We start from the raw sequence: 23,563 nt of genomic DNA on the forward strand, positions 1-23,563 counted from the left end.
CCCTAAGTCTCTGCTGAAGATTTCAGTGGTGAAACTATAGCTTTCTGAAAGCTCTGAGACAATTGGTATGTTTGAAAATAATCTGAAGGAGTAAAAGGAAGGCAGACCGGTGAACTGCCAGAAGCAAGCGTCAGGAAGAAGAGTTTTCTGTTTACAAACGTCTGTGTTAAAATGTCAGAGTGCATATATGCAAGGGAGGCCAGGAGAGGTAATCTTAATGACAACATTGTAAGGCTGGCAATTTCCTTCTCAATCGCCAACACTTTGTTAAAAGTCAGAGTTTCTAAAATTTGTAGCCATGGGCAGAATTTGGTGCTGCTGAACTGTGTTTATTATTTAAAAGTTTTATGAGGCTATTCTTCAGAGAAACAACAAAGTAGCATGAAAAAAGCATAGTATTGGGAAATTGCAACAAATAACAGACTCCACTCTCCAGCACACATTCTCAAGTTTTTGCTGTTGACTTATTTATTTACCAATATTGCAACCAAAACTATCTGTAACTATAGGCTGATGCAGAGAGAGATAACACAATTGTGTGTTAGTGACTAGTGCAAAGAGAACATGAAAGACAGGACATGTCATCGTGGGGCATGCTTGCCATTAGTCCAAACAGGAAGAGCATAAACTCCTTCTGGTAGCCAAACCGGGATTATGATCACAGTGCCAGGACTACAGGTCACAACTTATTTTTGGCTATGTACTTCTGATTGCACTTTAACTTGGTGTTCAATCTCTGAGCACCAATTATGGATCCTACCTTGATGCTACTCAAGTGTGCGGGGCAAGTCATGGTTTTCTACTCACTACCTATTCTTCACATATTTGAAAAAGGCAATAATCACCCCAGAAACAGCTTGTTCTTATTCTTTCATCCTCAGCTAAAGGAACCACTCATTTGCCATGTTGAAGTTTTAAATTGTATTAGACATGTGTGGGTATTTACCATGTGCAAATGTTATGTTTACTTTGAAATGTTTTCATATGTGTATATTTGTGTTGGTGATAATATTATTATAATAATTTCTACATAAAAGTGTATAGTACATTTTTTGAGTGTCTCATGAGGTAATTATTTGTTGTCTTGACGGCAACCACTTTGGGAATGTAAAATATTGAATCCTGTGCTTAATGGAACATATACCTTTTTGGGGGAAAGTTTGAGGCAATTTTAAGTCTGAATTGAGATAACCTAAGCAAAGTTGTCTGCAACTTGTCCAGACAAGCCACATGTGCTTCAGCTGATTGGGAGCACGTGTGAAAAGACTTCTGAAGGGAATCATTCTCAAACTCTTGGAGGAAAATATTTTGCAGGCTTGCAGGAGTGACTGTTATAGTTTCTAGAAGAAAGGATAGAGTCTGACCTAAAAACGCAAGGAAAAGATTTGAAAATGAAGCTTGGAAGCCTTATATTCACAGATGCTTTTATTCTTAGTATGCCATTCAATTAAACATTCTCTGAGAAAGTATTGTAATATTTTCTCATTCTTTTCTCATTAAAAAGCTAACTACTTGAAATGAGATTAGGCATAGCTTTGGCCATCAAAATAATCCACATACTACTGGTTGTGACCTTGGTGTTACTGGAATACCTCTACTATGGCAAAGTCAGTAGAAGACCAAATGCTGGCCTTTTAAAATGTACCTTCCACTAGGACACCACCTGACCTAAAAAACTCTAAGATTTCCTGGAACTCATAAGCGCAGTGGTGATGTGAAGTACCCAAAAGGTGCAGCTACACTAGTGTTTCAGTTCAGATGAAGAGCGTGCTTTTGACATGACTCCCCTGATCATCCCTGTCTGCGACTGTCTATGGCATACAGGACCACAGCTACATCGCTTCCGCATGGCTGCAGGGTCATGATCCAGGAGAATGAAATGTGGCCAGTCTACCACCTGCACTCTGGCAAGCCCCAGTTACTTGAACAGTTCCTCTGCATGATTTGAGTTGCCCTTCTGGCTCCTTTGAGATGGCTTTCAGGACTGTGCTATCAATATAGTCCAAATATCAGGAAGCCATAAAGAGAAACAAGTATTTTGACCTCCCTTTGTCATATGCAGGTTGATTCCCAAGTTCTTTCCTATGGTATGTGATGCCGTTATAAACTACTGCAATGCTTAGTTTACATGCAATTCTTAGCAAATCAACTATGATTTCAACTGAGGGGTTAGGGAGTGAAAAAAAAAAGAGGAAAGTCACAGTCGTTACTGGTGTCACTCTTGTTATGCCATCTGAATCACTTCAGGATGAATTTAGCTCACTTCTGAGAAAAATATGCTATAATACGTTTGTGTACTTATTAGAGTGAAGAAATATACTCAAAAGTTGTTTCACAATGACCCATCTCATCAGAGCATTCTCATCACAATATGAGCTTGTAGGCTTTATGTCAAATGATTTATAAGGTAAGTATTCTGCTTTAATGATAGTGATTATCATGATTTATCAGATGTTTTTCAGCATCCTGACAAAGGAAAAACCTTTCAAAATTAGGAGCATACCACCTTAAGCACTATACAAATGAAATATCATTCAGGTCTTACCCAGGTGAGTAAAACTTGGAATATTTGCAAAAAAAAAAAAAAAAAAAAGGATCAATGTAAAAATCACATCAGAAAGGAAGAGAATCTGTTGCATTACAACCCCTTTTTGTTTTGAACATGATAAGGATCTTGAAATGGCAAGTCTTAGATTTTTCTGACTTCAGCAGATGGAAGAAGGATGTATGAAGAACACTAAGTCAACTGAGAGAATAATTAACATGAAATCTTCGCCTCTCAAAGCACAAGGAATCCCAGACAATAAGACAGCCACATTTTTAAAACCCTCCCCTAGGATGGCATGAAGTTATGTTATTTGTGGTTATCAGGGAGAGGGATTTTTTAGTATGTTATCCCTGCTGCAAAGGAAGGGCTACAGGAGGGTTTATGGGCTTAAACGCATAATGTTTTTATCGTGAGCACTGAGTCTTCCAAGTGGGTGAGTCCTTTAAAACACACCAGGCTGTGTCACAGTAGTGCGGGGCTATAAAGACAGGCCAGTAACTCCAAATATTTCAAACTGTTTCAAAATTTATTAGGGCTGAATGCTCCTGAGAACCTCATATTTTATCACTTTAACTCTTGCTTAGATGTTTAAAAGCTGCCTGGAGAGACCTCTGTGGTTATTTGGTTAGCTCTTAACGCCTAATTACCACTTTCCCGAAGACCTAGGGCTGGGTCATTGAGAATCACTATGTTTAAAAGACTCCAAACTAGGGATTTTTTTTTTTAAAGTGCAATTAAGTGAATTATTCCTCTAATAGGAATCTCCTCAATAGATTTGGGAGGAAAACTAAGGAAGGGCCTTGGGCTCTGCAGGAAAGGGTTAAATTAGGCAAGGGATAAGAAAACCCTACTGTTTTTCCTATATGTTTTATATGCTTAGCCATATAATGCTATATAGAAAGACAACATATGGACTGTATAAGGAGATCTCTCACTGACAGCTATCAGTACTAGTGAAAGTACTATGGAAGACACCTTCTTTTATGGCCTTCCAAAGTTATGAATAAGGATAAACATTCCTTATTTTTTAGGGTAGGAAGTGGAATGCCTGTCCTCTATTTTCCAGTCACTGATACCTTTACATGTGGATATCTGATGAGGAGATCCAAGCAAAGTGAGGCGCTCCTGGGAAATCCTCTAGGGCAGACTGTAGTTTTCGCTAAAATATCTTGTAACAGTGAGTTCCACAGAGCAACAGACCCTTTTGCAAATGTGCATTGCTCTAAAAGTCCAGAACGAGTGCACCACAGACCTCATTCAAAAAAAAGGATATGAATACAGGGATATATTTCCTCATGCTTGAGGCTGATGTACCCAAGAACAAACAAAAATTTTTCTTTTTGGCCTGCATTTGACATTTTCTAAGTCTGACAGAAGGAAAGACAGGCCTCATACCCATATGTTTATTCTGGGGAAGTAGTTTCCTTGCTACTGATGTATAGGCCTATACAGAACTTCCCTTCCCCTCACGATTTAGTTTTGTTTTTATGTCATTGGGACGGGGGAAATGAAGCTGAAATGTGTTGCAGTGGTTGCCTGCACTGTGAACATACAAGTGCTAATGGCATCTCCTGCTCTGTGATCACAATGGTTCTCCACCACCTCAAATAAATTCTGGGCAACAGGAGCAGGTGACTAGTGACTGAAGTACTGGCAGTACAACACTGCATTCAGTGCAGTTCTGAAGATGACTAGAAAAGAAAGAAAATGTGTTTGCAGGTTTAGTTTGGGAATATACCAAAGTCTTTATGAAATAAGGAAGAGGTCCCAGCGAAAAAGAGGAAGGAGCATTCTGTAAAAGAATACTTTGATTCTGGGTTGTAGGAGGAAGTATATAACCCGTGTGTAAAAGACTGCATTGTATTTTGGTATATGAATTATTGTCAACACGCAGTTTAAAAGGAAATGTTCAGATTTTGATTAAATCTAGGTATGTTTTTCCCCTGCAACGAGATATTTATTTTGCAAAGAAATGCTATTTTTTAAAGGAAAATTCTTTAAGTATTGCAGTCTTTACCAAGAATATATTCTGAGAGTGATCCTAAGCAGAGAGAGTACATGGATCTGTTGGCTCTGAACATCAGCTTTTTATTGTTTAGTATTGCAAATTGAACAATCAAGGATGGGAGGAAAACTCATACTGATAATGTTGTTGCACTAGTCAGAATCTTGTGCTTGCTGATATATGCTACCTGCCTGTAGCATAAGGGAAAAGGCTCCATATGGGGAGTTATAGGTTTAACACCTCCTGGGACTCAGCAAATGGATTGAGAGACGGGGTCATAAGAATCCTCTGAAGACATATACTTGCACATCTCACACCTTACTCATGAAGTTTCTTCCCAAAATGCCTTTTATTAAAAAACAAACAAACAAAAAACCAAAACCTCCTAGATTCTCGGGAAAGAAATATAGGAATAGAATTTATAAGAAGGAATTTCAAAACTTATATGAAGAAAAGTTACAAAAGGCTAAAAATGCTGGCCCTATGCCAGCTATTCAGCAAAACAATTCATGCAAAGAACCCATACTAAGTTGAAGCCAGACAATACTAAGCCACAGATTTTGGGGTAAATCATAATAAAATTGAGTTCTGTGAACATTTTGATCATCTAATTCATACTGTGGCAAAAGAAAAAGTATTGGGAAAACTGGAAATCTCTTCATCTCACAGTGGTATATTCAAAGCTGATGGACTGCTGGTATTCTTCCATTTATTTATTAGCTTTTCCAGAAAGTTAAATGAGCAAATAACAAAAGCTAAGCTTATTTTAAAGTTGGCAGGGGTCTAGATTTCTAACTTTTAATGTGACAGTGAAATGATAGATGATTTGTTGGAAGAAAAAAAAATGAAACCATCCCTACTATTGCGTTAACCCTAGTTAACTACTTCAGAATTGACAAGAACAGCATCTAACTTTTTACCTCAACTATTAAAGCATAGCTAATTGTTTATAAGTTCAGAGGGAAGTACATGGGGCTTAGTGAACAGTCAAACGTCTTAAGGGGCTGCAAGAATAGACAAGAGGTTATTTTCCCCAGTGATTTTTTCATATTTGCTAAAGCAAACTCTGTAAATCTAAAGCCTCAGCAGAATCCTTGTTGTTTTTTTACGCAGCTATTGTTCTGACAGTCTCTTCATTTTCCCTTTATTCTTTTTCTTTTAGTAGTCCTGTACACAAGAAACTGAAGTGCAGTGAGAATTTTGTTAAATCTACATCAAAATAAAGTTCCGAAGCAGTATTTAACAGGAAACGGAAAGAAAGCAATCTACTTTGCTATACTAGCTTGATGTTTGGTTGTCATATTTCTCACATTCATGACTTCTCCCTTTGATCACTCTAATAACAATTCCTTAGACTATTAAAAACGGAAGCCAGAAACATGTTAGCGGAAAATTTTACCTTTCACCATTTACGCTGCCTAATTTTTATGATTGGCTCACTTTGGACTGGGACAAAAGGCTAATCTTACCTCGGTCCTACCCAAGTGCTAGGCTAGCGTAAACCTGCTGAGATTCATATGTAAAGAGGCGAGTGCTGAGTGATAGGCTTTAACAAACTGTTTTTGGTCAAATACCTTTGGCGAGGTGGGGTGGTTGCAGGGGGCAGGAATATTCTGTCCTGCTGCTTGCAGTACATGGAGGAAGAGAGCAGGCAGGACCAGGGCAGCACGGATGTCCTGGGCCCTTGATTTATAGCCAGTTCTGCTTTCCAGTTCTCTTTCAGTGCCACAGTCCTCCTGTGCATGAGGTGCCCCTAAAGGGACATGCTTAAATTAGCTTTCATTCTGAACCGGAGGCAGAGTGCTGGTAAGTGGCCCTTTTGATTTTTGTTCACTCGGGTACTTCAGAACATTTCCAGACGCTCTGGTAACTGCTCTTATTTGTGTTCCTCTTTTACCCGTAAACAACGGGAAACGTTCAAGCAAGGCAACAAAGGTGGGAATATTAGCTTCTCCCCCCTAAAAGACTGGTTATCTTATCAGTGTCACGAATGTAACAAGGACCATGGGAATTATTTGGAAATATTTTTCTTTCCACCTCTCTGTCCACACCCTTTGGGTCTTTTGCTTTGAGTACTTTACATTGTGCTCTGTTTTGGCTGCTGTTTTGACATCATTTGCAAAGTAATCTGTGTTTTTTGACATGGAGAGCGTTAAAGCATCTGAGTTCCTAATACCTTTAAAGCAAGCTCCATTCGTTTTCTTTGTTTCCTTTTTACGGAATCAATGGGCTGAAGTTTAGTGCTTGTAAAGATGGGGGGCTGGCAATGGTAGCTAAAGCCAGCTAGTCTGTGAGCTATTAGCATGTAAGCTCCTCTATGCAGCACTGCCAATGCAATACAGCCCTAACTGGCAGCTCCTTTGCTATTTGTTCCTAGACTGCTCCTCAGCAGAGGATGCCAATGTGCTTGTTTTTATAACATGGGCAAGTGGAAAGCAAGATGAGGCCACCGTGGTTATTTCCATTTGGGATGTAAGGCCAAGTTCGAACCGAGGTACTAGGGGTGAAATGCTAGTACAGCAAACTGCTCTGAAAAGGAAGCTTTGCAGAAGAGCTTTCCAGCACAAGTGCTGATATTTTCCTCCATTTTGTGTAAGTAAAAGTTTACCATTTCAGAATCATTGATACCAGGTCCTGAGGGCATGCTTTGGCTACTGTAGCTGACTAGATGAAGTATGGTTCCCTTATTAACTTGTCAAAGTACGATGCAGCTGCATCATTTGCTCACCCATTTGCTTAACTTAAATAAAGGTTGGTGGTTAGGCTTCTGTTGCATTGTGCTCTCCTGCTAATTATCAGTGTATTTGTTTTAGAGACAATTAGCCACCTGGTTCATTCTCCCATTGAAGTCAGGTCATCATGAGTTACATCTGCTTTCAGGACTCCTCAAGTCCAAGACATAATAAAAAGATGATGGCTATGATTATAAAAAGCATGCAGGATTGGGCATAAGTTGTACAGCATATTGAATTCCCAAGGTGGATTGGGTTACAAAGCTCTTGCAGTGGCTTCCTTCTGCATGTCACAGGAGACGGATGTGAATAGAAAACAGTTCTGTGATGCCAGAAGTCCTTTAGCCCATGAATGGCAAAGAGTGTTTGCGAAGGTAGATTGATAAAGGCAAGGCAAAGTGAGACACGATACTTCCCGTTGGCACTGTGGTGATACAACAAAAAAGTGACAAGTAAGCACGTCTCTGTGCATACTGCATTTGCATAAAAATAAAAGTTGTTCAGACCTGTGGGTGTTTCCTTTTTAAAAATGTGCTATATAATGTGGCATAAGATTATGTGTGATGCACATTTACTTTTATAATCCCATATGTTCCGGTAAAACTCTGTATTTTGAAGTAAGATTTTATTACAGTAGAACCTCATTAATTCTCACTAATGACTGGGAGACCCTTTGCAAATTACTGAGTTTTGTATACAATTGAATGCCATTAAATGCACTGTGTTGCTAGATGTTCTTCTACATCCTAAGGAGGATGAGCTGATGAGAACCCTGTCGTTCATACCTCAGCTATATTAGCTGCAAAGGTGGAGGGGGTGCAAAGTCATTGCAACGGGTTTCGATCTGGGTATCTGCAAAAGATGTTCACGTGGGGTTAGATCTAGAGAGGACAGAGCCCTGTATGAAATGACAAAGCACATGGGGACCTGCAGTGATTCAATTAGCATAATTTACTGGTATTTCATCCTTTGCTGGTGTAGAGTCATGAAGAGATCACAATCCTGACTTTTCTGGAGAGCATGAGTATCCTTAGCCTGATCTAGCGGCTCATAGATCTCAGTAGGGCCATTTCCACTGACTTAGATCAGCATGCCACAGTCCTTCCTGACAGTCTGCATAAACACATGTAGATGATAATGTTTGGATTTACTTACTTATACTACACGTGTTTATCATGTGTAGGTGAGACTTCAGATATTCAAAGCAACTTTTTGCAAGCATAAAGATACTCCTGGAGATATCTAGTGGATGATTGCTCATTAGCTGGTATGAAAAGTTGAAATATTGGCTTGCATCTCTTTCACCTGCCATATTATGGAGCAACATTAGCAGCTCAACCCTTTAGATGGAGCCTAGATCTTCATCATAAACTTGTTTTTCAAGCTAATATGATGAACTCAAAGAAATCAGTTCTCATGAAATACTCCTTCTCATTCCAGGGTAGAAGATTTTTCAGATAGATTGTAATTGAAAGGAAAATACCTTAATTCTTTTTAGATTGACTGGGAATGAAGATGCTAAAAGCAAGAATCTGGGGAAACAAGGAACACAGAGATAGATCTGTACAAAGAGAGACAAACCTGAGTCTATAAATGAGACCAAAGTCAAATTTTGTGGAGATGCATAGACAAAGGAATGCAAAGTTTGGGAGGTCAGGTGGTCGCATGGGCAAAGAATATGGAGGTCATGGAGGGGATGGAAGACACTGACAGAGATACAGAGGTGGCTGGAACAGGGAGAAGGATGGAGAGAAAGGTCTCGGTGCACTGATGGAGGGAACACAAAGAAGGAGGGAAATGGGAAGCAGGAAGGTAGGGGAAGAACTGAATAGCTATGAAAGGGAAAGGCAGGCATGGTCGCGGGCGTACGTGAGAGGATTGCCTGCTGTGACCAGGTTATGGGAGAGGAATTAAGAGTACTGGCACAGGCAGGAGAGAAATAGAAGTGAGAAGAAGAGAAGAAAGATGATGTGGCAAAGGGGAACTGGAGCAGTCCCTTAACTGTTCATTCACAGGGTTTTTAGCACTTGTCACGTTTTGAAATGATCTATTTTATAGCGAAAATATAATTTACGGGGGGCAGAGGGAGATCGTGAACTAGATTCTACTGAAACACAACTTTCAGCGTAACTTCTCCTAGCCAATTGCTTGGTTAACAGAGCTCAGATCTTGAAGCATCTCCCTGAGCAGATCCATTCCATCCATATAAAAACAAAGTTTAGAATCATGAGAAGAACAAAGAAAATGAAAAGTTCCTCACTGTTCAACACCCAAATCTTCTGTCTTGAGCAGAAGCAGAAACACTGGCTACAACTACTCCATAACATTGTTAGGGGAGTAAAGGGCCCTACAACCACATATGCTTCGATCTGATAGCCCATCCTTTCCTTACTTTATTTTCCTCATGATGGTCTTTTTTACCAGCTAACACAGAGCCTGCATGGAAATCCTCCTTCTGGTGCTCAGTGGCTGTACAGAAACAAGTGATCCCTTGCTGTACATTCAGTCATAGAGCTTCTTTTCAAGGCTGAAATGCCTTTTTCAAGCCACTGAGAAATTACTTGTTATATGATAGCTCCCATACACTTCAGTAGGAGGAAAAGTGAATGGGACACCCTATGGGAGAAGGATGGCTGGGTGGAGGAGCTAGATGAAAGGCACTAGGTTGCCCTAATTTCCTAGCATGTAAGAAGGTAATTCACTTTGATAGCACATCACCAGTGGTGGCTTTCCAACAGACAGAAATACTTGCTAGTTGAGGAAGTAAGTAATGTCACATGAAACATACATAATTTCCACAGAGTGAAAATGTAAGACCACAAAGGTTGTTGTTTTGCTAACACTGATTCATGACACTGACAATCAGGCAAATGGGGCTTTTGGGTTGAAGCTACAAATAAAATGTATTTCTGCTGTGGGGACCTATTCTTTTATCTGCTTTCTCTGCAGACTTTTAAGAAACTGTTGCAAACTTAATCTTGTTTAGCAATTATGATTTACTACAATTGGCTCCATTCTTCACACTGCTTAAACTTAGATTTAAAGAATAATATCCACCTTGTTGCTTAACATAAACCCTGTTAAAATAACACACATTTAAAATGGCATACTTGGCATTATGGAACAGTGAAAGTGGAAGACAAAAGCTTATCATACCATTAATATACATACATACATTTATATACACGCACACACACACACACACACACATATATATATACACATTTCTCAGAAAAAAAATGTGAGATCTTTTAATGAAGACATCAAAGAATACATCTTTCTTAGCTGAAAAGAACATCTTCTGACAAAAGCCAATTAAGGAGTGAATACATTTTGTTTTTTTAGACTTGAGAAATGGGTGTTCTTGTAAAATGGAAAAAAAAAATCAACCCAGTATTCTTTCAAGGCCATGAATCAGCTAAGGAAACACAAAGATGCATCACTCATGGAAGCTTGATAGTGCATGAAAGAAACATAAAGACTGTGATTTTATTGTTACCTAAGGCACAGTATGGACATACATGTTCTGGGAGGGCTTTTTCTCAGCTTGCCTAGAGATTCTGGAACAAGTTCTGCTCCCGTTTACATTTCTGTAGATCTGGAATTACTAAATGACAGGTGGTAGAATTATTCCAAGTGTATGCACTTCCAACTGAGAGTGAGATTTTTGCCCTACATTAAGAGCAAACTAATAGTAGTCGTCCCACGAGACCCCTGTGTTTTGTACATTTCTAACCCTGTACTTAAGGCTGTCATCCTACGCACTATCAACTCCAATTTTAAAATCAGGGTGAGAAGTCTTTTAGCTGGGACAGCAAATAGCCTCTGTTGGAGTCTCTGAAGGGCCATACTCCTCCAATTCCTCTCCTCCTACAAAAGACAGCAAATAGGCTAAGTATATTTGGAATTGTTTCTCTGTGGGTTATAGAGCAGATGTACCTGGGGTTGACGGTGGGGGCCTGGGCCTAACAGAAGACCCTGGGCCTGGTGGCTGCAAGAGCTCTTGCTGCCCATTATCTCCTCTCCCTGCCAGGAGGCACCAGCTGGAGCTGGATGGGTTATTCGGCCAGGTGAGCTCCCATGCGCTAGGCTGAGATTCCTTGCCCATGTTTTGAATAAACAGAACCAAGGATGTTGAAGAAGTTAAACAACATCAGATATATTTTTAAAACGTTTGCCTGTCTTCTGGGTGGAATGACTAGACAGTTAAAAGGCAATAGTGAGGAGACATAAAAGTGCATCCACAAGACAGGCTGAATTGTAAAATATATGTAATAAATGCATAAAGCAGCTACTGAAGACTGCGTATGATTGTGTAAACAGCCTTGGGAGTACAAAATGTTCCGACCCACACCAGACTTCAGCCAAATGGAAATAACAAAGCAAACCTGATCTTCCTTCAAATCCTGCAACCTACATCTGTTCATATGCAATCAGATTCATATGGGGAAGAAGGAATAAAGGGCTTTCTCCACACAGAGTTTGTGATATATACTCCTAACATCTGGATAAGATAATGGGTTTAGGACAGTATTTGCTGTCAACCCTTAGTCTTCAGATATCCATGAGTGTGTGAGAAATTTGGCCATGTCAGTTGAATTAATTAAGTTATGCCTTTACTCCTATGTGTAAATATTTGCAGAATTAGGGCCATAGATTTTAATTTCCTTTGAGCAAAAACAGTCATCTACTATACCTAGCGTATGAGGTGTTCTAATTTTGATAATGATTGTTAAAATAACAGTAAAGAATAATCACAAGATAATAAAATGTGACTGAAGTATAGAAGGAATCAGAATAGTTTTGCTATAAGCCAAACCAACTATATTTGTATTGGTGCAAGACTGAACTGGATGAAGATTTTTAGGAAGAACTGAGAAAATAAAACGTAACTGATGGTGTTGTGCAATCCTTAACTGAGGAAAATTCTTGTTATCCTGTACTCCTGTATGTATGGCAGATGCCATTACAAAGCCTACTTGATGATACTGGAGATAAAAAAAGAAAGTTATTCTGGGAGAGTATAACTGATGTAGTAAGTCTTATACCACAGAATGGTAACTATCTTTAAATGATAGATTTTATAACTGCAACCTTTTAAATGGGACTATATTTTTCCTCTGTCACTTAATTTCCTGCTTTCTAGTCTTTAAATAAAGTCTTAAACACTTTAGAGTACATTTTGGTTTGGAGTTCTGATGAAAACCATGGATTGTGTTTCTTAGGAGTTGCAACAAGCTGTTAATTTATAACATGACAGTGAAAAATAGGATGTGCCAACATGGAAATATTCTTTTCTGACAAAATGAAAGTATAGCTCATGAAACTGATATAGATACCGTACTTGCAATTGGATCTATCAAGGATCTATTCAGAAAGACCACTTTTGAGACTGGAGTCTGGGACATCTATTACAATCTAACCTGAAAATATTGGGTACCACTTGTATTAAATTGGAACAGACTAATCAAGGCTTGTGCAAAAAATTAATTTACTCATGTATGTGCTTTTAGAGGAAACGAGAGTGTATCGGGAAAAGCTAGGGTCCCATCATGAAGAAATCACTCAGTAAATAGAGCTTTATTCTGCACCACAAAGAGGCAAATTGAAGACTGTTTTCTTTTATCATTCAGAGTCACACTGGAAAATGGATGGTAAAAACTTCAAAGTCAAGTGCTTATTGATGTTTTTGCTTATAAAAATAGTACAGGCACTTAACAGCCTTTGTATTATGTACATTCTGTAGTATGAGTAGGTAGCTGTGTTAGTCAGCAGGACAAACTAAATAATAAAGTTACTGATACAGTTTTATAGACAAATCAAAACAAATACCTGGGCTTTCAGAATCACCCAGGATGCCTCTTTACAAAAGAAATAGCCACAGAAGCCTGAGTGGTTCCAAATGTTGTATCTACAGAATATTACTTATAACAGCAGTGTAGCCAGAGTCTTATTGTGCAACAGTAGATGAAGCTGAAACACCTCTCAATTAATTGTGCGTGTATTAAACACTATGATTTACATGAAAAACTGTAGTTCGCATGGGGGGGGGGAGGTTCGTACCTACATTTTTATGCTTCAGCAAGAGCCTGCAAACATTTCCGTACAGCATACCATTTTTTAATAGAAATTCAATGTACAGGCCTGAGCGAAACACGGCATCATGAGCATGCTGTTTTTTCTGATATCAAGGACCCACCTGAAAAAACAGAATTCCACCTATGTTTCTGTATCTATGCACTCGAGAAAGTAAGGTGATCACTAAAAGGTCATTCAGGGAGTCTGAATAATGCCCTAAGGAGTTGCGTGTGGCCAGCTAGAAGGATGGCACAGAGAGTTTACCGGAATTCAAACCATTCTCAGATTATTATTGTCCTCAGATCTATGGTCAACAATACCTCCTACCCCCAGGCATCCTGTGCATCCCTTAGTCTGAAATGTCTTGTCATAAACCATTACAATGTGAAAATGGAGAGTCAAGACTACATTCTTGCCTGTTGGCCTACTGGACAAGCCTGGTTTTCGCCCTTTGAAAGAGGTGGGAGGAATGATACTTTGCTTATGAAGAATAAGTCTAAATTGCCTACAGTTACATTCTGGGGAGAGGAGGAAGGGGTACAGGCTCTAGAAACCTGGAAGAATCTGTTTTCACCAAAGCCATATAAAGGCACTGATCAGTCCAAAGAGATATAGTTCCATCGGCTTTATTTAGGATTTTTGAATATATCATTATTAAGTCCATTTTAATCAATTCTAATAGGAATTGTACTTAAGATCAGAGTCTTTAAGGCAGCCATCATCATGCCTCTCTAATTCTTCTAACCTATACATTTTTACTGCATGGATAAATAGGCTTTGAAACTAATGCAGTGTCATTGAATCCAATACATCCCTAGTGAAACCAATCCATGCATACTCAAGTCGCTGTATTTTTATGGACATGAATAGATTTTCTTTCAAGGCCTAACATTTTCACTAGCACCAGTAGCTTTTCATTGAAACCCATGCTTTGTTTTCCAAAACCAGCGTATTTCAGTTCATGGTTATTATGTACATCTTGCTCGAATTTTTTTTTTCTTTCTCATAATTAAACCCATTGAACTAAACACAATATTGGATGTCTAATGAAACCAACACATTTTCATAGCGACCACTTAGAGCAAATTTAAGCCAGTGAATCCACTGTGCTTCTCAGCATAATTTAATAAAGCGAACACTGTGAAATGGAACATGCCCTTACAGACAATCTGCCTCAGGACTATGCCCCCGTATTTTCCCATAAGCTGAGTTTGAGACCTTAACGTTTTCTGCTCTTTTGGAGGATTTTGCTGTTTCTAGCAACATTCCCATGGTAGCTAGATGGACTACCATGCTCCCAGGGTCTGAGCTCAGCCTGGCACAGGAAGATGAGGAGGGGCTGGGATTAACGGTTCAATGATGGGAGAGCATCCTCAGAGGAAAAGAGGGTAGCCAGATAACCACTGCACTTTGGAGATCCTCAACCAGCTCAGGAGCCCCTTGGGTTTCTCCTAGCTTGTATATTTTAGGGAAACCTGTAGGTTGCTCTATATGCGATGAAGATGGATATCACACTCCAAATGCCCCAACACTCTTGTGTTGGCCCTTTGCGGAGATGCACCCAAACTTTGATGGGCTCGGATGATGGCTCTCGCGACTTCCATTGCACATCTAGGGGAACAATTCTCATGTAAATTCAGAATAACTAAACCGACTTTCATTGCATTATACTAGAATTAACTGTAAATGCGAGATCAGTTTGACACAAAAATTGCCACATACTGTAAAGAAATGTACTATAAAGTGACATTGAATTGTTTGATGCAAGCAATGTAGAAACAGATATTTTCTTACCTAACAATTGGATAAAAACTGGATAAAAATAGCCATCATTTTGTCATATATATTTCATCATTTTGGCAAAGTTCAGATGTCATTTTTTGTAGCTCTCAAGTGTGTTAGTAGCTCTCTGAGACTAAAATAGTGAAAGGGAAGGTCCGAGAAAAAAGGAGAAGGATGTATACAAAACCATGTACTCTTTAGAAAGCAAATTGTCTATGGAGCTTTGGAAATGAGACCTCTAAGTTTCCAAGAAGCAAAAACTTAGGCATTCTGTGAACAATAGAGGTGTTCGTAGCAGTTTGTTCCAAACTGTATGGCACTTTTCAGCTAGGATTGTGTGCAGTTTATGTCAAAACATTTCAGTGAGGAAATACAAATACAGACTAATGTTTGACTTCTTTTGTTGTGTTGAACTGGAGCCAGAGAAAGTATTTATATATAAATCCACTTGTGAAATGCATAACCCTCTCAATGTGACTTATATGTCTGAGGCTTACAGAGAATTCAGGCTGATTGACAGAAAATACTGCTCTTACAGTGTCAGAATGTATTACTGTGCTTATACAGAAACACAAAGAAGTCCCTCATTTCACCAATGTACATGTTCATTGTCATTATGTTCTGGTATGCTGGAGATGTTCAGGTACTGAAATATCCAATTTGCTAGGACCTAAAGCTACCATGAAAATATATTAGGCAACCAGATGGATAATTCAGCCTGTTGGTTTAAAAAAGTGTGGATTAAACATTCAGTATTTGAAGCTTGATGCAAAAAATGATTTCGTGGGGTCAAAACTGCCATTCAGTGAAGGAAAGAAAAATAAGAACCAAGACAATTAAAGAAAGCTTTCCATGTTTATGCTACAGTTAGTTAGTTAGTTACTCACTCTTCCTTTTTTCCTTTCTCCCCCCCACTAAGCCAGTGCGCATCAAGCAACTGACAGCTAGCACATTCTGGAAATAGATCATGAGCAGATTACATACTTCTCTGTCTATCTGGCACACAGGTGCTATCTGCTTTTACAAAATAGCTTGGATTAAAGCAACCAGGTTTTGTGTAATGTGTCCTATAGGAGAATGCCTTGTGTCACTTCAATTGCTCCCATCACATCCTTTCTTCTCCCTAATCCTGGGGTCACACTTTAGGCCACTTGTAGCACTCTTTTTTTCCTTCTGATTTTGCACAACTTTCTCATTCCCTCCCTTCTGCTTAGATATAACATTGTTCACCATTTCTGGTTTGCTGAACACCGTTATGATCTTGCATGGTAAAAGACTGTTATGTGAATGAAGAGGAGGAAGAGACAGTTGGCCCTTGGTAATTTTAGTATCATGACCATTTTTATCAAGCGGGTGGCCCACACTGGCACGCAAAAGTGTTCGCTCAGTGACAGAGTGGAAAAGTGTGTCAGTTCCTGTAAACGGGCAGCACCTTAAAGAACAGATCTAGACAAATGTCACTTCAGAGGAGAAGGAGGTACGGAAAAAGTGTTTCTTGGAGAAGCAACCTTGGTGTCATATTGCACGTGCAGCTACACATGGGGATATGGCACAAGGAAGAAAGGACAAGAGCTGCAAGGCTAGCCTTGCTGGCCCAGTGGCTGTGGTATGCTGGACAACCAAGAAAGATACAGGGGGAGGGATAAGGCCATAGAAGGTCTTAAGTGCAATATAAATGTGTCAGCTTGATACATAAGTCAAAGAAAGATTTAAGAGATAATAAGGCTGAAGTTACAACTACCATTCTCATATTCCTAACCACATAAATGATATCTTACTTATTGAGTGGTTTAGCTGCCATTAGTGGCAAAATTTGTAGATATTGTGCCCTGCTCTGTTGTCCCAGCCAAACATAGAATTAGAATTGTCCTGAAACTCACGTTTCACTCACACTGTTGAACTGCTTTTACACCTCCCTGTCTCTTATGGATCACCGTCTGAATTTATCAAACTTCTAAACCAGAGCGTCATCTAATTAACATAGTTTTGCTATCACTTATTCTGATATTGTGGAGCGGAGTTTGGGAACTGCTGCTAACAGCAGATAGGCAGCTATAACTCTTTGCACTATAACATTTCTGCTAGTAATGGAAAGAGGTAATGAATAACTGAGGGGTTACTTCATTCCACTCAGTGTGTTATTGTAATGTTGTACTTGCAGGTATTTCTGCCTCCCATGCATAGGTAAGGATCCAGACGTGAAAGGACCACCTTTGAATAAACAAAGCTAAAATCCAAGTTTCTCATCCTAATAGGAACTGATCCTTGTATGCATTAATGCTTATAGAGAAGCACAGTAATGAATTTTGACTATGGAGGTCACATTCTCCACCTAGAGTACAGTGCAAGCTTACTTTCTATGCTGAATCCTATGAACTGCGTTTAAAGAACAACAGGGTCGGAGTATGGGCCCTTCTCTCCTGTGGGGCATTGGCTTCAGGGACAGAGCATTTAGGAAGCTGTGTGAATTTATGGAAAAGATACAGAGGAAGCCAGGCTGTGGCTTGTGGCTCCATCTTATTCTTACATCCTTTCCATCAAATGCTGCATTTACACTAGACTTTGTCCCCTACGGCAACTGCAAAAGCAGGGAAGGAATTACATAGTTTGGCAGAAAGTTTCTTACTCTACATTGCTCCTGGGATCATGAGGCTACATGAGGTCATATGCGTAGCACAGACTAGAAAGCTACACTCTAATGCTTGAATATTTGAGCTAAAAGCTAAAGGAGAAAGGTGATGAGAAACTACCTGCTAAGCTGAAATTGAAAAGATGCCAGCTCCGAATCCTACTCAGGGAGGTGGCGAGATCTTTCTTTTTCTTTCTAAAATATATGGATTTCACATCCAGCTCTCAGTCACATTTCCGAAGGGGGATTGATTACTCCATATGCCACTAGAGGAAGAGGGGTGAAGAGGATTTCCAGATTTAAATGAAAGAGTATTACAATGGAAGCTAATCTGCAAAATAGCAAGCTTTATGAGAAGTAGGATAACTAACTGTTCTCACAATAGAAAGAGAAGTGGAAGGACGATAATGATTGTTCACTGACAGTTTGAGAAACGATAAGAGCTACCAGCAGCACTACATGCTCTTCCATTCTTGGCCAGGAGGAGTGCTATCTAAAATAAAGTACAGCAGCTATAACCGATAATAATGATTTTCATCATAGCCATGCTGCTATGAACCTGGTCAATGGGATAAGAGCAGGACAAGTGGAAGATGAAGCATATAAATAACGTGTAAAAGCAGGACAATAAGCAACACTTCAGAGAATAGTCTTCCCTCAGTCATAATCAAAGGTCGTTTCAGAGAGTAGCTTTTTACATGGGTTCAAAAATAGCATTCAAAACCCTCCAAACCGCCTATTCAGCAGGGACAAAAGGACAGTGGAAAAGCCGCCCTGGGCAGATTAACCTTCATCTCACCTGGAGTCCGTTTTCTGTGCCAGCCAGAACTAGGAGGTAGAAGAGCTTGAAAAAAAAAACCCTCGCTATATTTAATGGTGCCTTAGTGTAAGTGAGAAAAAGTACCTTCGCTCTCAAGCACTATCTCACACAGAGAGGCAGACTCTGTGGGCTCTTCAGGGCAGGCCGTGCCTGGTTCAGGCTGAGCAGAGCCTGCAGAGTGGGGGCTAGTGGCCTTTGGGTTGAGCATCTCAGGCAAGGCTGGAGTGAGCGAGCTACAGTGGTGGCGCCGGCACGCCCACGGCACTGCTCAGCAAACATAAGAGTGAGGGCCTGAGCTGAGAGGCAGAATAAGTGCTCTGCGGGCCCTGAACCTCCTCACATGCCTACTCAGGGAAGGACGTGGGACTCAACCTAGACGAAGGGCCATGCAGCTTCACAGTCGCAGGCGCACCAGGTGAAGCCCTCTGGCACTGATTGGTCTCTCCCTGGCATGGGCTTGCAGGAAAATGAAGCAAAACAAAACAACTGCCAGACAAGCCTTGGGAGTCGAAACTGAGCCCTAAACGCTAAGAGGACCAAGGTAAGGCTGAAATTCTCTGTCTGGCATCACTAGAATCCATTAGCTGATCTTACACCCTGTTTACATACTCTATCTGATAAACTCAAAGGTAGTCAAATGTCAAAATCTATTTGTGCCTTACCAGAGAGTAGATTAACTTTGCAGATGCTACTAGCTATAGAATGGTAGGAGTTAGACCAGGGAAGCTGCTTAATCCATGACTGTAGAGGCACAAATGAGTTACTTTGTATCCCAGGAGAGTGGGATACCTATCTACAAGTAGATAAAGTGCAAGAAATGTTCTTTAGACATATGACACAACCACTGTGAACATAATTACTGGATTTCTTGCATAGGCTTTTTTGCCTTCATGTTACCTCCCTGTAAAAATGTATGTATGTTGTGTGCTGTGACGCTCGGTGGCTCTGTTTTACATGCAGATGGTACTTTTGATGAGAATGTGCCCTTTCTCTCCGTTCCAAGGAAGTAGTGGCAATCCTTTGCTTGTTCGCTACTATATCACTGGCATGGTATAAATCAAGCACAGTATAACTGTTCTTTTGGGTGCCTTCTCTTAATAAAAGTAGGACATTCCCACGGGAAGGGGAGAATGGAAGCAAAACATATGCCTGATGAGGCAGGAACTGGACCTTAACATTTTAAAAGAATAGTATTTCCATCATGGCTATTTAGAACCCCCTCCCCCCCCATTTATGTATTTTTAAGTGCATACTCATGTAAATACATCTGATCATATGGCAAATGTCATAATGTGTAAGGAGAACATATGATGGCTTAGCCTGGGGGAAGAATCAGCCTTTCCACTGTGGCTGGGCCACTCATGGGTTGTCAGGTAACGTCCCACTGATTAGGACGGTTGTCCTGTCACACGAAGTCAACATGCAGTCTGTGGAAAATGTAGCCAACTTAGGCACATTGGTATAGCTCCATTTGGAAGGAAGTAAATTAAAATTCCCATACTTTCTGAATGATTTGCAATGTGCAGAATTACACTCACGGTGAAAGGCAACTTCTGACTACAAGGAATTTTTTAAAAAATAATCTTAATTCATCCATCCAGTAATGAGGTACACAAGAAGTTAGCTACACATACAGTGTTTTCTAAAACTATTTCATGAAAGAAAATATAAACAAAATGAATTAACAGAATATATTTTTTTCTAAAGAGTAATTTTCTAATTTTTCCGTTGTGCAGCAGCTGCTGTTGCCATGCTGTCATTGCTGTTGCTATGTATTTTTGAGTGTGCCAGGATGTAATTGGCTACTTCAGCATATACAAGCTATTGGTAGAGATGTTTCTATGGAAAATCACATCTTTTTTTGATTGGTTGATGTTGAAAGTTGATGTGCTTAGCTATCATCTCAATTTAAACTGAGACCAACAGGTTTCAAGTCTCATAGTGCAATCAAGCCACATGCTATTCATCATAGTGGTACTGAATTCAGGCAAGAACTTTTATGTTGACATCGTGGGAGAATATGTGTGAGATTGCATCTCCAGGATCTCCAAATGTTTCTATAGTCTTTGGCAAACTTTTTGATCTCCTGTGAATAATATTTGTTCTGAAGATATTGCTGTTTTCTGTTTCTGCCTGACATAACTAACAAGTTACTAAACCAAAATTCATTTCAGACTAGCTGCATACTTTGCCTGAAGACCTTTCGTGAAGAATATTGATTCGTGCAATACAACTATGTCTCTAAAACCCTTCTGAAAAGATTGGCTAACATTTATATAAACAATGTCAAACTCTTAGTTAGAAGATAATTTAGTTGGTAACCCTGGACAACTTGGACTACCTGATAGGCTTTTGGGAGAACAAAGGACTCACATCCTCTCAACTAGCGAAGAGATTTAGCTTATATCTGCTTTGGACGTACTGGTCATATGGCCTTAATCTAAAAAGCAGAGCTACACAACTTGGCTAAGAAGTCACAGGGAATTTGCCAGTAATAATCTGTTAGAGAGAGAGATACTACCCAGTAAGTGATGACCTCAACTTCATACCCCTTACTTTTCATCCAATCAGGGTGATAAAATTTGTCCCAATAAAACTATTCATAATTATGTTTATAATTGTTTTATAACTAAAGTTTACTTAGATTACAGGAAAACCTGCTACAGCCCAAATATAGATGCAACATAAGGTGAGATCTAATGCAAGGCACATGAGTAAATGACCCAAACATTATGGGCTTAATTTCTTCAGAACAAGTTTTGTAACCTCAGCTTCATAGTTTTATCTTATTTAAATACTTTCTCTTAGTAGAAGTTGAAATGAAATTTGTTTTGGAACACTGAGTTTATAGGAGGGAAAGCTGTAAGTTCTCCTCTGCGGGAGTCAGCTGAAATGTTTAAATTTAAATTAAATGAGACTTGATTGAAAAGTTGTTAAGAAGAGACAAAACCGTGTTGAGTTACATCACAGAGAAGACACCTGAACTCTCATCTGCTTGGCTCACATAATCTTTTCAGTTACTATGCTGGTTTCTATGTGAGATGTCCTTTTCTATTTTTCACACTTCAGGATTTCCTCTTTTATTAACAAGTCAGACCTTTTCCCTCTATTCTATCATAGAATCATCATCAAAGATCATATTGTCTGCCTGAGAAGAATTTCATTTCCCTCATCTATAAACTGTACAGTTTGAAATAAACTGACTGTCTAAGGAAATTAGAAATGAGTTGTTTATGCTATTTAGTATTGACTAAATATTGAAATTCACTATTGATAGGACATGTCAGTCTCCAAAAGGACAGGCTTTCTTAAAAAGAAGATTTATATATGTGGTCATCAACCTGTCATTTTAAATATTTACTTTTCACTAACATTCTTTCTGAAGAGTAATAACAAAGCTATTATACAATATAAACTTTAAAAAGTCAGGGTAAGTTTTGGCACTGTTGTAAGCCACAAACAGTCATGTAGAACAGTTCTTTTCAATTTATTTTCTTCATTTAAAAGATGCTACACTTGGATTATGATACACATGTGAAACATGATTTATGAGAAGGCAGTCTGTGCACATAAACATACAGACACAGACACACACATACACACTCTCTCACTGTTGCAGGACGGGTATGTTCTACCTTCTGAGGCTTCATAGCACCTTAGCCATAGTCTTAGAAGTGACTGCAGGTCCCTGCGGATTCTGCAGATGAGTGCCACAATGATATAATGCCATGGGTATATGAGCAATGCCCCGGCAGAGCGTTAATTTACCTGCTATATCCTTCTCCAATCTCTTCCAGCTGAAAGCTGGTGAGTGCCATTACTGCTACCGCTTGCAAGCAGGCAACAACTTAATGGAGATGATTCCCTTTAAGAGGTCTCTGCTGAGTTTTTGGTTGTCAGGGAAGATGATAGTCTCATCCCTCTGGTTAGATAAAATTAAGACTCCTTCTGAATATCTCATTATTGATCAAGTGGCACTTGGAGTCAGCTGGTTATATTCCTTTTCTGAGAGACCAGCCATTCTCTAGAGGGCCTTCTAAGGCTATAGAGAACCCCTGGCCTGTAAAGGTTTTTCCTGCAATCCTTTTGTTTGGGTAAATTTGAGGCTTTAATGAAAAGTAAAGACTGATTCTTACAGTTATGAAGAAAAATCTCCTAGCATCTTGAAGTAGCACAAGTTAAGTGTTGTGAGCTGCTTTGGTCACATTAGCAAAGCAGTGACTGAATCTGGACGACAGAGTATAGCTGTAAGTGAAACTAGCATTTGGCCCACAGGCTTAATCTCATTTGCTTGACTTGTATAAAGTGGGCAGACAGACTGAGGGGTAAGAACAGAGATACAGCCATGTCCTTTCTTCCTGCTACTTGCTCAGAAAAGGTGTGGGGAGGGCCTTTGTACGGGCCCTGATACAGTTTATATACTAATTTTCTCAATGAAACATGGTCCAGAAATGCTTTGTTTCTAGAAATTGTAGACTGAGGATGTCATGATATCTATACTTAAACTTGCCTAATTGTTTCTGAGAGAAAAGGTCATTTTCACTTATCATAATTTTCTTAAACTTTTCCCTTTTGAGTAGAAATTGTGTTCTCTGTTAGTCACAGACCAATTTTTTCATTGGAAGTTTAATAAAAAAACTGTTAAGCCATTTGCAAATATAAGAAGTGAAAAATGCAGTTTTCTCTACTAAGGAAATATCATTATAGGCTAAGGGCTCTGTGCTGATCCTTGGAGTTAAGCGTGCATATCTCTAATTCAAGAGCGTGAACGCTGCGTGGGTACAGGAGTGTATAATTTGCTGTAATCTTGGCCTGTGTGTTTTTCTTAAACTGGTACTTTATTATTTGGAGCTAGTCCATTTGTCTAAATCTCTCTCATATTCCTTTCAAGCATATCCATGTAGAAAAATAAGCCTTTATCTTTAAAGCAATGGCTTTTCCGTTTGTTTATTTCTAGATCATATCCAAA

General features: G+C 39.4%; 1 long non-coding RNA gene across 2 annotated transcripts in view; it reads left to right on the forward strand.

The window, feature by feature from the left end:
- Positions 1-6,281: 6,281 nt before the first annotated feature.
- LOC138066332 (uncharacterized) overlaps positions 6,282-23,563 on the forward strand; it is a 155,899-nt gene continuing 138,617 nt past the window's right edge. For both annotated transcript variants that reach the window (XR_011139676.1, XR_011139675.1), the window contains exon 1: positions 6,282-6,359. This is a non-coding gene — a long non-coding RNA (uncharacterized lncRNA). The remainder of the gene's footprint in view (positions 6,360-23,563) is intronic.

This window comes from Struthio camelus, chromosome 2, assembly GCF_040807025.1.
Source record: "Struthio camelus isolate bStrCam1 chromosome 2, bStrCam1.hap1, whole genome shotgun sequence".
NCBI lineage: Eukaryota > Metazoa > Chordata > Aves > Struthioniformes > Struthionidae > Struthio > Struthio camelus.